Raw genomic sequence first — 15,149 nt, forward strand, 5'->3', positions numbered from 1 at the left:
GAGGTCAGGAGGCGGGCACTCCTCCATCGTCTTGAGATTTCATTCCGGGGACGGAGAGGTTGGGCAGCAGTTTGTTCAGATGGGGTGAGGATGCAGTCTGGTGAGGTGTGCGTGGGGTCCCCCACCTTCATCTGCTAAACAGGTGCCTCCAGATGAATACGGAAGGTACTTGCGACTCCACCCCCGCGTTCCCTTGGTGGCACTAGCGGTCCGCACCCTGGCCCGGTGCCCATGTGGGAGGACTCCAACGTGCTGGGGGTTCAGTTGGAGCACAATCCCCGGCCATTCTGGCCAGCTTTCGATTTAGGCTGTCATGCCGGGAAACACGTGGGAGTGGGATGCACTGAGGCTGGCTGGGATGTGGCCTGCATAGGGGCCTCCTCTTTTCCTGACTCCCACGCTTCTCGTGGGCCTAGGGTTTCCTGGGTCTGGCTCAAAGACTTCCACAGTCACCGTTTCCCTGTTCACGGAGGACGACCCTCATGGGGACCGTTGTACACGTGTTTCCTTCTAAACGCCGTCACGGTGCAAGGACTCGGCTGCTGTGATCCTTTTGGAAGAGTGAATTCCGGCGACATCTGCCCACAAGGAAACTCTGGTCCTCCCAGTTCTCTCAGAGTGCTGCGTGATTCCCGTAGGATGAGAAGCGGGCAACCGTGTCTGGCTTTTGCCTGGTCATCTAGGTTCATTTCATCTGCACGTCCATTGTCCTCGTGGAGGGGCTGTTGCTGGGTGGAACGGCCTCTCGCCTCGGATCTTTGGGCTGCCAGGAACTTCAGGGGGCACAAGGCTCTTGGAGTGGGCTGACTTCAGTCCAGGTCGTGGGTCGTGGTCTCTTTGTAGGGCCCGGGTTTGTCTGCACTCTGCTGGAGGCTCTTGATTCCTCTGGCAAGAGTCCGTGAACTTGACTTGGACTCCAGCACAAACCTTCTCGTTCTCCCAGGCGGGCCTTGCTTTTGTCTTGCTCTCACAGGGGATCCACAGTGCCCCTCAACAGCACTGGTGGACAACCACTTCAATCTTGCAATCGCCGCAGATGGCCTCTGAGACCCTCTCTCCACCTCACGTGCCCCCATGGGATGCCAGTTCCAGGGGTGAGACCCCTTCTCCACTGTGTCCTTCCCTTGGTGGCAGTTCCCTTTTCTCTCCGACTGCCGTGCTGAGAAGCAGGAGTCCATAAACAGCCCAGGATGAAGGGAGGCAGTAAGCTCAAGGGTCCCGCAATCTTCCGCTGACACCCTCCTCTGGGGTCTCAGGTATTCATCCATCAGCCGGAGAGCCCTCAACGACTCACCAGACTGCATTCCCAACCCTCTGGGACCCGATTCCTGCACAGAGCCGTTTTCGGGAATGAAGTCGGAAGAGCCCTCTCCAGCGCCCTCCTCGCAGTCTCCCATCGCCTCCTCCTCCAGGGGGAGGCGACCACGGAGACGGCCTCGGGAGGCCCTTTGGGGGAGACTTTTCTCGGCCCGCAATGGTAGTCGGAGGCAGCCCTTTTCCTCAGACCAGGCCGGCTCTGCCTGCACCATGTTCCTTGCTTAGGCAGGCTGACAACCATGCCAGCCTGGCGCCCGAGCCAGCCCCTCGAGTGCGCATGCACCAGTGGCCGGGCACCTGGCGCGAGTGCTGAGCCCTGGCTTGCGTCACAGTGAAGGTCTTCGTTGCCTGGCGACGAGTCCCTGCGGCTTAGCGGAGAGGGGGGACCTCTGTGATGGGCGTCGGTGTTGGGCTCCCGCCTGCGTTCTCTTGGGTATCCACGGTATATTCCCACCATCTAGGACAGGGCAGGGCAATCCAGCCTGAGGAAACATCCGGGTAAGGCCCAGGGATCCACCGCGAAATCCCTAACCATCCAAAAGGATCCGCGCCATGCGTCAAGCTTGCCTGGACCCAGTGGGGGTCAGTCTCCTTAAATGTTGCCCCCTCCCCCCGCCCCGTGATTTCTGACTACAGCAGGCCTGTGTTCTCGGGGTGCTCTCTCCCGGGAGGGGCTTCCTGGCGGAGCAGAACCGCGCAGCCTGAGAAGGTGCCCGGAGGTGTATTTGTGCGGGATTGTTTCGAGTGTTGGCTGCCCGTGTGTGTAGGCGGCACTGTGTGTGTGTGTGTGTGTGTGTGTGTGTGTGTGTGTGTGTGTGTGTGTTTGTGTTTGTGCGGGCAGGCGCGCGCGTGCTTGTATGTGGCTCTGCGCGCGCGTGTGTGTGTTTGGGCGTGTGTCTCTGTGGGCCTGTGTGCTGTGTGCCTGTACGTGGCGCCTGCCGATAGGAAGATGGCTCAAGCACTGCAGCCCTTATTTGTTTTTTCTTTTCGTGTACCCCTCCTGCCCCCGAGTCCACCGACCTTCTGGTCCGCCACTCTGTGAGGCTCTGCTTGGGTTCCGGAACTCCGTGTCCTTTGTTTTTTTCCGTGGTTCCTGTATCCGGGGTGAACTGTGGGACTGGCTGAGACTCGCAGGAGCCCTAAGCACCTCCCCCGCCGCAAAGCGGCAACTCTGCTAGCAAGGAAGAGGAGCACACCACCCCCGAGAACGGAAACCTCCGAGTGCCTCATTTTCCTGTGGCCAAGCCAGGGCCCGACCCTAGCAGTCCTGTGCGCAGGGCTCCTCGAATCCCCCTGGAATTCGGTTCCTAGCCGAGCAGCCGCTTCACGTCGTGAGGTCAGGAGGCGGGCACTCCTCCATCGTCTTGAGATTTCATTCCGGGGACGGAGAGGTTGGGCAGCAGTTTGTTCAGATGGGGTGAGGATGCAGTCTGGTGAGGTGTGCGTGGGGTCCCCCACCTTCATCTGCTAAACAGGTGCCTCCAGATGAATACGGAAGGTACTTCCGACTCCACCCCCGCGTTCCCTTGGTGGCACTAGCGGTCCGCACCCTGGCCCGGTGCCCATGTGGGAGGACTCCAACGTGCTGGGGGTTCAGTTGGAGCACAATCCCCGGCCATTCTGGCCAGCTTTCGATTTAGGCTGTCATGCCGGGAAACACGTGGGAGTGGGATGCACTGAGGCTGGCTGGGATGTGGCCTGCATAGGGGCCTCCTCTTTTCCTGACTCCCACGCTTCTCGTGGGCCTAGGGTTTCCTGGGTCTGGCTCAAAGACTTCCACAGTCACCGTTTCCCTGTTCACGGAGGACGACCCTCATGGGGACCGTTGTACACGTGTTTCCTTCTAAACGCCGTCACGGTGCAAGGACTCGGCTGCTGTGATCCTTTTGGAAGAGTGAATTCCGGCGACATCTGCCCACAAGGAAACTCTGGTCCTCCCAGTTCTCTCAGAGTGCTGCGTGATTCCCGTAGGATGAGAAGCGGGCAACCGTGTCTGGCTTTTGCCTGGTCATCTAGGTTCATTTCATCTGCACGTCCATTTTCCTCGTGGAGGGGCTGTTGCTGGGTGGAACGGCCTCTCGCCTCGGATCTTTGGGCTGCCAGGAACTTCAGGGGGCACAAGGCTCTTGGAGTGGGCTGACTTCAGTCCAGGTCGTGGGTCGTGGTCTCTTTGTAGGGCCCGGGTTTGTCTGCACTCTGCTGGAGGCTCTTGATTCCTCTGGCAAGAGTCCGTGAACTTGACTTGGACTCCAGCACAAACCTTCTCGTTCTCCCAGGCGGGCCTTGCTTTTGTCTTGCTCTCACAGGGGATCCACAGTGCCCCTCAACAGCACTGGTGGACAACCACTTCAATCTTGCAATCGCCGCAGATGGTCTCTGAGACCCTCTGTCCACCTCACGTGCCCCCATGGGATGCCAGTTCCAGGAGTGAGACCCCTTCTCCACTGTGTCCTTCCCTTGGTGGCAGTTCCCTTTTCTCTCCGACTGCCGTGCTGAGAAGCAGGAGTCCATAAACAGCCCAGGATGAAGGGAGGCAGTAAGCTCAAGGGTCCCGCAATCTTCCGCTGACACCCTCCTCTGGGGTCTCAGGTATTCATCCATCAGCCGGAGAGCCCTCGACGACTCACCAGACTGCATTCCCAACCCTCTGGGACCCGATTCCTGCACAGAGCCGTTTTCGGGAATGAAGTCGGAAGAGCCCTCTCCAGCGCCCTCCTCGCAGTCTCCCATCGCCTCCTCCTCCAGGGGGAGGCGACCACGGAGACGGCCTCGGGAGGCCCTTTGGGGGAGACTTTTCTCGGCCCGCAATGGTAGTCGGAGGCAGCCCTTTTCCTCAGACAAGGCCGGCTCTGCCTGCACCATGTTCCTTGCTTAGGCAGGCTGACAACCATGCCAGCCTGGCGCCCGAGCCAGCCCCTCGAGTGCGCATGCGCCAGTGGCCGGGCACCTGGCGAGAGTGCTGAGCCCTGGCTTGCGTCACAGTGAAGGTCTTCGTTGCCTGGCGACGAGTCCCTGCGGCTTAGCGGAGAGGGGGGACCTCTGTGATGGGCGTCGGTGTTGGGCTCCCGCCTGCGTTCTCTTGGGTATCCACGGTATATTCCCACCATCTAGGACAGGGCAGGGCAATCCAGCCTGAGGAAACATCCGGGTAAGGCCCAGGGATCCACCGCGAAATCCCTAACCATCCAAAAGGATCCGCGCCATGCGTCAAGCTTGCCTGGACCCAGTGGGGGTCAGTCTCCTTAAATGTTGCCCCCTCCCCCCGCCCCGTGATTTCTGACTACAGCAGGCCTGTGTTCTCGGGGTGCTCTCTCCCGGGAGGGGCTTCCTGGCGGAGCAGAACCGCGCAGCCTGAGAAGGTGCCCGGAGGTGTATTTGTGCGGGATTGTTTCGAGTGTTGGCTGCCCGTGTGTGTAGGCGGCAGTGTGTGTGTGTGTGTGTGTGTGTGTGTGTGTGTGTGTGTCTGTTTGTGTTTGTGCGGGCAGGCGCGCGCGTGCTTGTGTGTGGCTCTGCGCGCGCGTGTGTGTGTTTGGGCGTGTGTCTCTGTGGGCCTGTGTGCTGTGTGCCTGTACGTGGCGCCTGCCGATAGGAAGATGGCTCAAGCACTGCAGCCCTTATTTGTTTTTTCTTTTCGTGTACCCCTCCTGCCCCCGAGTCCACCGACCTTCTGGTCCGCCACTCTGTGAGGCTCTGCTTGGGTTCCGGAACTCCGTGTCCTTTGTTTTTTTCCGTGGTTCCTGTATCCGGGGTGAACTGTGGGACTGGCTGAGACTCGCAGGAGCCCTAAGCACCTCCCCCGCCGCAAAGCGGCAACTCTGCTAGCAAGGAAGAGGAGCACACCACCCCCGAGAACGGAAACCTCCGAGTGCCTCATTTTCCTGTGGCCAAGCCAGGGCCCGACCCTAGCAGTCCTGTGCGCAGGGCTCCTCGAATCCCCCTGGAATTCGGTTCCTAGCCGAGCAGCCGCTTCACGTCGTGAGGTCAGGAGGCGGGCACTCCTCCATCGTCTTGAGATTTCATTCCGGGGACGGAGAGGTTGGGCAGCAGTTTGTTCAGATGGGGTGAGGATGCAGTCTGGTGAGGTGTGCGTGGGGTCCCCCACCTTCATCTGCTAAACAGGTGCCTCCAGATGAATACGGAAGGTACTTCCGACTCCACCCCCGCGTTCCCTTGGTGGCACTAGCGGTCCGCACCCTGGCCCGGTGCCCATGTGGGAGGACTCCAACGTGCTGGGGGTTCAGTTGGAGCACAATCCCCGGCCATTCTGGCCAGCTTTCGATTTAGGCTGTCATGCCGGGAAACACGTGGGAGTGGGATGCACTGAGGCTGGCTGGGATGTGGCCTGCATAGGGGCCTCCTCTTTTCCTGACTCCCACGCTTCTCATGGGCCTAGGGTTTCCTGGGTCTGGCTCAAAGACTTCCTCAGTCACCGTTTCCCTGTTCACGGAGGACGACCCTCATGGGGACCGTTGTACACGTGTTTCCTTCTAAACGCCGTCACGGTGCAAGGACTCGGCTGCTGTGATCCTTTTGGAAGAGTGAATTCCGGCGACATCTGCCCACAAGGAAACTCTGGTCCTCCCAGTTCTCTCAGAGTGCTGCGTGATTCCCGTAGGATGAGAAGCGGGCAACCGTGTCTGGCTTTTGCCTGGTCATCTAGGTTCATTTCATCTGCACGTCCATTGTCCTCGTGGAGGGGCTGTTGCTGGGTGGAACGGCCTCTCGCCTCGGATCTTTGGGCTGCCAGGAACTTCAGGGGGCACAAGGCTCTTGGAGTGGGCTGACTTCAGTCCAGGTCGTGGGTCGTGGTCTCTTTGTAGGCCCGGGTTTGTCTGCACTCTGCTGGAGGCTCTTGATTCCTCTGGCAAGAGTCCGTGAACTTGACTTGGACTCCAGCACAAACCTTCTCGTTCTCCCAGGCGGGCCTTGCTTTTGTCTTGCTCTCACAGGGGATCCACAGTGCCCCTCAACAGCACTGGTGGACAACCACTTCAATCTTGCAATCGCCGCAGATGGCCTCTGAGACCCTCTCTCCACCTCACGTGCCCCCATGGGATGCCAGTTCCAGGGGTGAGACCCCTTCTCCACTGTGTCCTTCCCTTGGTGGCAGTTCCCTTTTCTCTCCGACTGCCGTGCTGAGAAGCAGGAGTCCATAAACAGCCCAGGATGAAGGGAGGCAGTAAGCTCAAGGGTCCCGCAATCTTCCGCTGACACCCTCCTCTGGGGTCTCAGGTATTCATCCATCAGCCGGAGAGCCCTCAACGACTCACCAGACTGCATTCCCAATCCTCTGGGACCCGATTCCTGCACAGAGCCGTTTTCGGGAATGAAGTCGGAAGAGCCCTCTCCAGCGCCCTCCTCGCAGTCTCCCATCGCCTCCTCCTCCAGGGGGAGGCGACCACGGAGACGGCCTCGGGAGGCCCTTTGGGGGAGACTTTTCTCGGCCCGCAATGGTAGTCGGAGGCAGCCCTTTTCCTCAGACCAGGCCGGCTCTGCCTGCACCATGTTCCTTGCTTAGGCAGGCTGACAACCATGCCAGCCTGGCGCCCGAGCCAGCCCCTCGAGTGCGCATGCGCCAGTGGCCGGGCACCTGGCGCGAGTGCTGAGCCCTGGCTTGCGTCACAGTGAAGGTCTTCGTTGCCTGGCGACGAGTCCCTGCGGCTTAGCGGAGAGGGGGGACCTCTGTGATGGGCGTCGGTGTTGGGCTCCCGCCTGCGTTCTCTTGGGTATCCACGGTATATTCCCACCATCTAGGACAGGGCAGGGCAATCCAGCCTGAGGAAACATCCGGGTAAGGCCCAGGGATCCACCGCGAAATCCCTAACCATCCAAAAGGATCCGCGCCATGCGTCAAGCTTGCCTGGACCCAGTGGGGGTCAGTCTCCTTAAATGTTGCCCCCTCCCCCCGCCCCGTGATTTCTGACTACAGCAGGCCTGTGTTCTCGGGGTGCTCTCTCCCGGGAGGGGCTTCCTGGCGGAGCAGAACCGCGCAGCCTGAGAAGGTGCCCGGAGGTGTATTTGTGCGGGATTGTTTCGAGTGTTGGCTGCCCGTGTGTGTAGGCGGCACTGTGTGTGTGTGTGTGTGTGTGTGTGTGTGTGTGTGTGTGTTTGTGTCTGTTTGTGTTTGTGCGGGCAGGCGCGCGCGTGCTTGTGTGTGGCTCTGCGCGCGCGTGTGTGTGTTTGGGCGTGTGTCTCTGTGGGCCTGTGTGCTGTGTGCCTGTACGTGGCGCCTGCCGATAGGAAGATGGCTCAAGCACTGCAGCCCTTATTTGTTTTTTCTTTTCGTGTACCCCTCCTGCCCCCGAGTCCACCGACCTTCTGGTCCGCCACTCTGTGAGGCTCTGCTTGGGTTCCGGAACTCCGTGTCCTTTGTTTTTTTCCGTGGTTCCTGTATCCGGGGTGAACTGTGGGACTGGCTGAGACTCGCAGGAGCCCTAAGCACCTCCCCCGCCGCAAAGCGGCAACTCTGCTAGCAAGGAAGAGGAGCACACCACCCCCGAGAACGGAAACCTCCGAGTGCCTCATTTTCCTGTGGCCAAGCCAGGTCCCGACCCTAGCAGTCCTGTGCGCAGGGCTCCTCGAATCCCCCTGGAATTCGGTTCCTAGCCGAGCAGCCGCTTCACGTCGTGAGGTCAGGAGGCGGGCACTCCTCCATCGTCTTGAGATTTCATTCCGGGGACGGAGAGGTTGGGCAGCAGTTTGTTCAGATGGGGTGAGGATGCAGTCTGGTGAGGTGTGCGTGGGGTCCCCCACCTTCATCTGCTAAACAGGTGCCTCCAGATGAATACGGAAGGTACTTCCGACTCCACCCCCGCGTTCCCTTGGTGGCACTAGCGGTCCGCACCCTGGCCCGGTGCCCATGTGGGAGGACTCCAACGTGCTGGGGGTTCAGTTGGAGCACAATCCCCGGCCATTCTGGCCAGCTTTCGATTTAGGCTGTCATGCCGGGAAACACGTGGGAGTGGGATGCACTGAGGCTGGCTGGGATGTGGCCTGCATAGGGGCCTCCTCTTTTCCTGACTCCCACGCTTCTCGTGGGCCTAGGGTTTCCTGGGTCTGGCTCAAAGACTTCCACAGTCACCGTTTCCCTGTTCACGGAGGACGACCCTCATGGGGACCGTTGTACACGTGTTTCCTTCTAAACGCCGTCACGGTGCAAGGACTCGGCTGCTGTGATCCTTTTGGAAGAGTGAATTCCGGCGACATCTGCCCACAAGGAAACTCTGGTCCTCCCAGTTCTCTCAGAGTGCTGCGTGATTCCCGTAGGATGAGAAGCGGGCAACCGTGTCTGGCTTTTGCCTGGTCATCTAGGTTCATTTCATCTGCACGTCCATTGTCCTCGTGGAGGGGCTGTTGCTGGGTGGAACGGCCTCTCGCCTCGGATCTTTGGGCTGCCAGGAACTTCAGGGGGCACAAGGCTCTTGGAGTGGGCTGACTTCAGTCCAGGTCGTGGGTCGTGGTCTCTTTGTAGGGCCCGGGTTTGTCTGCACTCTGCTGGAGGCTCTTGATTCCTCTGGCAAGAGTCCGTGAACTTGACTTGGACTCCAGCACAAACCTTCTCGTTCTCCCAGGCGGGCCTTGCTTTTGTCTTGCTCTCACAGGGGATCCACAGTGCCCCTCAACAGCACTGGTGGACAACCACTTCAATCTTGCAATCGCCGCAGATGGCCTCTGAGACCCTCTCTCCACCTCACGTGCCCCCATGGGATGCCAGTTCCAGGGGTGAGACCCCTTCTCCACTGTGTCCTTCCCTTGGTGGCAGTTCCCTTTTCTCTCCGACTGCCGTGCTGAGAAGCAGGAGTCCATAAACAGCCCAGGATGAAGGGAGGCAGTAAGCTCAAGGGTCCCGCAATCTTCCGCTGACACCCTCCTCTGGGGTCTCAGGTATTCATCCATCAGCCGGAGAGCCCTCGACGACTCACCAGACTGCATTCCCAACCCTCTGGGACCCGATTCCTGCACAGAGCCGTTTTCGGGAATGAAGTCGGAAGAGCCCTCTCCAGCGCCCTCCTCGCAGTCTCCCATCGCCTCCTCCTCCAGGGGGAGGCGACCACGGAGACGGCCTCGGGAGGCCCTTTGGGGGAGACTTTTCTCGGCCCGCAATGGTAGTCGGAGGCAGCCCTTTTCCTCAGACCAGGCCGGCTCTGCCTGCACCATGTTCCTTGCTTAGGCAGGCTGACAACCATGCCAGCCTGGCGCCCGAGCCAGCCCCTCGAGTGCGCATGCGCCAGTGGCCGGGCACCTGGCGCGAGTGCTGAGCCCTGGCTTGCGTCACAGTGAAGGTCTTCGTTGCCTGGCGACGAGTCCCTGCGGCTTAGCGGAGAGGGGGGACCTCTGTGATGGGCGTCGGTGTTGGGCTCCCGCCTGCGTTCTCTTGGGTATCCACGGTATATTCCCACCATCTAGGACAGGGCAGGGCAATCCAGCCTGAGGAAACATCCGGGTAAGGCCCAGGGATCCACCGCGAAATCCCTAACCATCCAAAAGGATCCGCGCCATGCGTCAAGCTTGCCTGGACCCAGTGGGGGTCAGTCTCCTTAAATGTTGCCCCCTCCCCCCGCCCCGTGATTTCTGACTACAGCAGGCCTGTGTTCTCGGGGTGCTCTCTCCCGGGAGGGGCTTCCTGGCGGAGCAGAACCGCGCAGCCTGAGAAGGTGCCCGGAGGTGTATTTGTGCGGGATTGTTTCGAGTGTTGGCTGCCCGTGTGTGTAGGCGGCACTGTGTGTGTGTGTGTGTGTGTGTGTGTGTGTGTGTGTGTGTGTCTGTTTGTGTTTGTGCGGGCAGGCGCGCGCGTGCTTGTGTGTGGCTCTGCGCGCGCGTGTGTGTGTTTGGGCGTGTGTCTCTGTGGGCCTGTGTGCTGTGTGCCTGTACGTGGCGCCTGCCGATAGGAAGATGGCTCAAGCACTGCAGCCCTTATTTGTTTTTTCTTTTCGTGTACCCCTCCTGCCCCCGAGTCCACCGACCTTCTGGTCCGCCACTCTGTGAGGCTCTGCTTGGGTTCCGGAACTCCGTGTCCTTTGTTTTTTTCCGTGGTTCCTGTATCCGGGGTGAACTGTGGGACTGGCTGAGACTCGCAGGAGCCCTAAGCACCTCCCCCGCCGCAAAGCGGCAACTCTGCTAGCAAGGAAGAGGAGCACACCACCCCCGAGAACGGAAACCTCCGAGTGCCTCATTTTCCTGTGGCCAAGCCAGGGCCCGACCCTAGCAGTCCTGTGCGCAGGGCTCCTCGAATCCCCCTGGAATTCGGTTCCTAGCCGAGCAGCCGCTTCACGTCGTGAGGTCAGGAGGCGGGCACTCCTCCATCGTCTTGAGATTTCATTCCGGGGACGGAGAGGTTGGGCAGCAGTTTGTTCAGATGGGGTGAGGATGCAGTCTGGTGAGGTGTGCGTGGGGTCCCCCACCTTCATCTGCTAAACAGGTGCCTCCAGATGAATACGGAAGGTACTTCCGACTCCACCCCCGCGTTCCCTTGGTGGCACTAGCGGTCCGCACCCTGGCCCGGTGCCCATGTGGGAGGACTCCAACGTGCTGGGGGTTCAGTTGGAGCACAATCCCCGGCCATTCTGGCCAGCTTTCGATTTAGGCTGTCATGCCGGGAAACACGTGGGAGTGGGATGCACTGAGGCTGGCTGGGATGTGGCCTGCATAGGGGCCTCCTCTTTTCCTGACTCCCACGCTTCTCGTGGGCCTAGGGTTTCCTGGGTCTGGCTCAAAGACTTCCACAGTCACCGTTTCCCTGTTCACGGAGGACGACCCTCATGGGGACCGTTGTACACGTGTTTCCTTCTAAACGCCGTCACGGTGCAAGGACTCGGCTGCTGTGATCCTTTTGGAAGAGTGAATTCCGGCGACATCTGCCCACAAGGAAACTCTGGTCCTCCCAGTTCTCTCAGAGTGCTGCGTGATTCCCGTAGGATGAGAAGCGGGCAACCGTGTCTGGCTTTTGCCTGGTCATCTAGGTTCATTTCATCTGCACGTCCATTGTCCTCGTGGAGGGGCTGTTGCTGGGTGGAACGGCCTCTCGCCTCGGATCTTTGGGCTGCCAGGAACTTCAGGGGGCACAAGGCTCTTGGAGTGGGCTGACTTCAGTCCAGGTCGTGGGTCGTGGTCTCTTTGTAGGGCCCGGGTTTGTCTGCACTCTGCTGGAGGCTCTTGATTCCTCTGGCAAGAGTCCGTGAACTTGACTTGGACTCCAGCACAAACCTTCTCGTTCTCCCAGGCGGGCCTTGCTTTTGTCTTGCTCTCACAGGGGATCCACAGTGCCCCTCAACAGCACTGGTGGACAACCACTTCAATCTTGCAATCGCCGCAGATGGCCTCTGAGACCCTCTCTCCACCTCACGTGCCCCCATGGGATGCCAGTTCCAGGGGTGAGACCCCTTCTCCACTGTGTCCTTCCCTTGGTGGCAGTTCCCTTTTCTCTCCGACTGCCGTGCTGAGAAGCAGGAGTCCATAAACAGCCCAGGATGAAGGGAGGCAGTAAGCTCAAGGGTCCCGCAATCTTCCGCTGACACCCTCCTCTGGGGTCTCAGGTATTCATCCATCAGCCGGAGAGCCCTCAACGACTCACCAGACTGCATTCCCAACCCTCTGGGACCCGATTCCTGCACAGAGCCGTTTTCGGGAATGAAGTCGGAAGAGCCCTCTCCAGCGCCCTCCTCGCAGTCTCCCATCGCCTCCTCCTCCAGGGGGAGGCGACCACGGAGACGGCCTCGGGAGGCCCTTTGGGGGAGACTTTTCTCGGCCCGCAATGGTAGTCGGAGGCAGCCCTTTTCCTCAGACCAGGCCGGCTCTGCCTGCACCATGTTCCTTGCTTAGGCAGGCTGACAACCATGCCAGCCTGGCGCCCGAGCCAGCCCCTCGAGTGCGCATGCGCCAGTGGCCGGGCACCTGGCGCGAGTGCTGAGCCCTGGCTTGCGTCACAGTGAAGGTCTTCGTTGCCTGGCGACGAGTCCCTGCGGCTTAGCAGAGAGGGGGGACCTCTGTGATGGGCGTCGGTGTTGGGCTCCCGCCTGCGTTCTCTTGGTTATCCACGGTATATTCCCACCATCTAGGACAGGGCAGGGCAATCCAGCCTGAGGAAACATCCGGGTAAGGCCCAGGGATCCACCGCGAAATCCCTAACCATCCAAAAGGATCCGCGCCATGCGTCAAGCTTGCCTGGACCCAGTGGGGGTCAGTCTCCTTAAATGTTGCCCCCTCCCCCCGCCCCGTGATTTCTGACTACAGCAGGCCTGTGTTCTCGGGGTGCTCTCTCCCGGGAGGGGCTTCCTGGCGAAGCAGAACCGCGCAGCCTGAGAAGGTGCCCGGAGGTGTATCTGTGCGGGATTGTTTCGAGTGTTGGCTGCCCGTGTGTGTAGGCGGCACTGTGTGTGTGTGTGTGTGTGTGTGTGTGTGTGTGTGTGTGTCTGTTTCTGTTTGTGCGGGCAGGCGCGCGCGTGCTTGTGTGTGGCTCTGCGCGCGCGTGTGTGTGTTTGGGCGTGTGTCTCTGTGGGCCTGTGTGCTGTGTGCCTGTACGTGGCGCCTGCCGATAGGAAGATGGCTCAAGCACTGCAGCCCTTATTTGTTTTTTCTTTTCGTGTACCCCTCCTGCCCCCGAGTCCACCGACCTTCTGGTCCGCCACTCTGTGAGGCTCTGCTTGGGTTCCGGAACTCCGTGTCCTTTGTTTTTTTCCGTGGTTCCTGTATCCGGGGTGAACTGTGGGACTGGCTGAGACTCGCAGGAGCCCTAAGCACCTCCCCCGCCGCAAAGCGGCAACTCTGCTAGCAAGGAAGAGGAGCACACCACCCCCGAGAACGGAAACCTCCGAGTGCCTCATTTTCCTGTGGCCAAGCCAGGGCCCGACCCTAGCAGTCCTGTGCGCAGGGCTCCTCGAATCCCCCTGGAATTCGGTTCCTAGCCGAGCAGCCGCTTCACGTCGTGAGGTCAGGAGGCGGGCACTCCTCCATCGTCTTGAGATTTCATTCCGGGGACGGAGAGGTTGGGCAGCAGTTTGTTCAGATGGGGTGAGGATGCAGTCTGGTGAGGTGTGCGTGGGGTCCCCCACCTTCATCTGCTAAACAGGTGCCTCCAGATGAATACGGAAGGTACTTCCGACTCCACCCCCGCGTTCCCTTGGTGGCACTAGCGGTCCGCACCCTGGCCCGGTGCCCATGTGGGAGGACTCCAACGTGCTGGGGGTTCAGTTGGAGCACAATCCCCGGCCATTCTGGCCAGCTTTCGATTTAGGCTGTCATGCCGGGAAACACGTGGGAGTGGGATGCACTGAGGCTGGCTGGGATGTGGCCTGCATAGGGGCCTCCTCTTTTCCTGACTCCCACGCTTCTCATGGGCCTAGGGTTTCCTGGGTCTGGCTCAAAGACTTCCTCATTCACCGTTTCCCTGTTCACGGAGGACGACCCTCATGGGGACCGTTGTACACGTGTTTCCTTCTAAACGCCGTCACGGTGCAAGGACTCGGCTGCTGTGATCCTTTTGGAAGAGTGAATTCCGGCGACATCTGCCCACAAGGAAACTCTGGTCCTCCCAGTTCTCTCAGAGTGCTGCGTGATTCCCGTAGGATGAGAAGCGGGCAGCCGTGTCTGGCTTTTGCCTGGTCATCTAGGTTCATTTCATCTGCACGTCCATTGTCCTCGTGGAGGGGCTGTTGCTGGGTGGAACGGCCTCTCGCCTCGGATCTTTGGGCTGCCAGGAACTTCAGGGGGCACAAGGCTCTTGGAGTGGGCTGACTTCAGTCCAGGTCGTGGGTCGTGGTCTCTTTGTAGGGCCCGGGTTTGTCTGCACTCTGCTGGAGGCTCTTGATTCCTCTGGCAAGAGTCCGTGAACTTGACTTGGACTCCAGCACAAACCTTCTCGTTCTCCCAGGCGGGCCTTGCTTTTGTCTTGCTCTCACAGGGGATCCACAGTGCCCCTCAACAGCACTGGTGGACAACCACTTCAATCTTGCAATCGCCGCAGATGGCCTCTGAGACCCTCTCTCCACCTCACGTGCCCCCATGGGATGCCAGTTCCAGGGGTGAGACCCCTTCTCCACTGTGTCCTTCCCTTGGTGGCAGTTCCCTTTTCTCTCCGACTGCCGTGCTGAGAAGCAGGAGTCCATAAACAGCCCAGGATGAAGGGAGGCAGTAAGCTCAAGGGTCCCGCAATCTTCCGCTGACACCCTCCTCTGGGGTCTCAGGTATTCATCCATCAGCCGGAGAGCCCTCAACGACTCACCAGACTGCATTCCCAACCCTCTGGGACCCGATTCCTGCACAGAGCCGTTTTCGGGAATGAAGTCGGAAGAGCCCTCTCCAGCGCCCTCCTCGCAGTCTCCCATCGCCTCCTCCTCCAGGGGGAGGCGACCACGGAGACGGCCTCGGGAGGCCCTTTGGGGGAGACTTTTCTCGGCCCGCAATGGTAGTCGGAGGCAGCCCTTTTCCTCAGACCAGGCCGGCTCTGCCTGCACCATGTTCCTTGCTTAGGCAGGCTGACAACCATGCCAGCCTGGCGCCCGAGCCAGCCCCTCGAGTGCGCATGCGCCAGTGGCCGGGCACCTGGCGCGAGTGCTGAGCCCTGGCTTGCGTCACAGTGAAGGTCTTCGTTGCCTGGCGACGAGTCCCTGCGGCTTAGCGGAGAGGGGGGACCTCTGTGATGGGCGTCGGTGTTGGGCTCCCGCCTGCGTTCTCTTGGGTATCCACGGTATATTCCCACCATCTAGGACAGGGCAGGGCAATCCAGCCTGAGGAAACATCCGGGTAAGGCCCAGGGATCCACCGCGAAATCCCTAACCATCCAAAAGGATCCGCGCCATGCGTCAAGCTTGCCTGGACCCAGTGGGGGTCAGTCTCCT

Source organism: Macaca fascicularis, chromosome 3, assembly GCF_037993035.2.
Source record: "Macaca fascicularis isolate 582-1 chromosome 3, T2T-MFA8v1.1".
Lineage (NCBI taxonomy): Eukaryota > Metazoa > Chordata > Mammalia > Primates > Cercopithecidae > Macaca > Macaca fascicularis.